The sequence below is a fragment of the Lepisosteus oculatus genome, chromosome 16 (assembly GCF_040954835.1).
Source record: "Lepisosteus oculatus isolate fLepOcu1 chromosome 16, fLepOcu1.hap2, whole genome shotgun sequence".
NCBI classification, from domain to species: Eukaryota; Metazoa; Chordata; class Actinopteri; order Semionotiformes; family Lepisosteidae; genus Lepisosteus; species Lepisosteus oculatus.
Window position 1 is genome coordinate 19,874,703 of NC_090711.1, and position 2,306 is coordinate 19,877,008.

At 37.7% G+C, this 2,306-nt stretch overlaps 1 long non-coding RNA gene across 1 annotated transcript; it reads right to left on the reverse strand.

Annotated features, from left to right (window-relative positions):
* Positions 1-440: 440 nt before the first annotated feature.
* LOC138223315 (uncharacterized) lies at positions 441-1,779 on the reverse strand. Its single transcript, XR_011181741.1, has 3 exons — positions 1,376-1,779; positions 799-980; positions 441-704 (listed from the first exon to the last, which is right to left on the reverse strand). It is a non-coding gene; the product is annotated as an uncharacterized lncRNA (long non-coding RNA).
* Positions 1,780-2,306: the final 527 nt, after the last annotated feature.

Here is a 2,306-nt window from a genome sequence, read left to right on the forward strand (position 1 = left end):
AAATAAAAATGTTTTTATATTACTTTTAAATATATATTTTGAAATTGGAACAAAACTTCCCGTAAGAAATTGTACCATGGTACATTTATGCTACCAGTACTATGGTATGGTACCCTGGTATTTTTGACAGTACCATAGTACACGTACCATGGTGCTTATACTGTATACCATGGTATTCTTAAAGTGCAGTGTAGTACGTTGAAACCTATTTTATCCTATGATATTTTGACAGTAGTATGGTACAAGTGTGGTACTTTTAGGGGTACCATGGTACATAACACTAGTTATTAAAATATAATTGATAGATAAATAGATACATAGGCACACTGTATTCATCCTGAAGAAGATTGCAGAGAAAATAGAAAGCCAACATAAAATGTACAGGCTATTTAAAACATTTTAGGTTTTGGAATGAAACACTTGATTTATTAACCGGTTAACTCAAAATGTATTGATACATGCATCAATACAGAATATGATCATAACAGTAAACGTACAAAAACAACAATTATAATAATAATTTTATAGCTGAAGTTAAAGGGAGCAGGACATTTAAATGGAGACTGGCTCGTGTTCATGATGCTGGTTCTGCTGGCCCACACCACACTGACCTTTCAGGATCTTTGCTGCATTAAGTAGCTTCTGTCTCATACAGGCTCTGATTTCTGCTTGGGTCTTCTCGGGGAACACAGCCTTTACTTCAGCTAACGAGAGAAAGAGAGCAGAAAAATATTATTTACCTGAACAAAATAGACTAAACGATGATTTCAGAATATAACCTAAGCCATCAACACTCACCAATTATAGCTTCAGCCTCGTCTCGGGACAGGGGTGGCCTTGTTTCGCCGTTAGACAAAGAGCCCAGGACACAGTTAGGTGCCATTATGCCGTAGTGTACAAGCCACAAACAATCAGATCATTTGTGTATTTTGCTGCAGTTGCCCAGGAACAGTGATCCCTCAATGTGATGAGCTGGACATCTTATAGAGAAAGACAACATATGGATAAACACGTGTGAGGAAACAATTGAGCTACCTGTGCGCTTGCTTGTAATACAGTACATGTGTGCACCTTCTGGTCAATTATAAAGCATTACAACTGCAAATGTGTTTGGTGTTTGGTGGTAGAAGGAGTTCAGGGATATTGTTCCTAGAATAGATCTGGGAGGGATTAATTAAATTCTTCAATGAAGCCACCTTCTCAGGCATATCTGGAATGACAGAGTAAATTAACGTCACACTGGCCAAGTAAGTCCCAAACAATTGCTGGCATGGCAGGCTACAGAAACATTCATAATAGCTCGTTTTTATCAGCTGATACGACTGTATATGATTCTGAATAAACAAACGAAAAAATCGCATTCTTCTAAACATACTTAATGCCTGTCTGAGGTTCATATTTTCCTCCTCAAGCTGTTTTATTTTGACTTTAAGACTTTGCACCATCACATTTTCTTCCTCTTCATCCTTCAATTTCTTCACAGGCCTGTAAGGTAAAATATATGCCTTTACTCAGTGGCCTGTGACAAATGACTATTACAATAACATAATATTTATGGCCAATTATGTAGCCTGTGGTCAATTCAGTCACCTGATGTTGACTTTCTGTATACTTCTGCAGGATGGTTCTGAAAAGAGTTCGATGTGGGTTTTATTTGTTTATTTGTATATTGTTCACTCTTTTGAGAACAAAACTGGAATTAGGCCATTAGATTTATGCTCACTGACCACTTTGTTAGAAACACCTACCTATTAAAAACACCTTGTAGGTACACAGTTAGAGACTTTCAACAGAACCTTGAGACTATCACAGAGCAGGTGCATTTATACAGAGACTTGATTACACACAGGTGGATTCTATTTATCACCATCAGTCATTTAGGACAACATTGGATCATTCAGAGATCCTCGCTGAACTTCTGGAGTGAGTTTGCTGCACTGAAAGTAAAGGGGCCGAATAATTTTGCACGCCCCACTTTTCATTTTTTTATTAGTTAAAAAAGTTTCAAAAATCCAATAGATTTCGTTCCACTTCACAATTGTGTCCCACTTGTTGGTGATTCTTCACATAAAATAAAAAATTTATATCTTTATGTTTGAAGCCTGAAATGTGGCAAAAGGTTGAAAAGTTCAAGGGGGCCGAATACTTTCGCAAGGCACTGTAGTTAGTTTGCTTTAATGGAACAAACCTCCAAATCACCCTAGCAGATACCCAACACAGGTGTTGTGGTTCATCGGGGGGCTGGGAACAGGAACTGTTGTTATTGTAACACTACTGCCGGGAAGCTGGATCATGACTGACAGTGT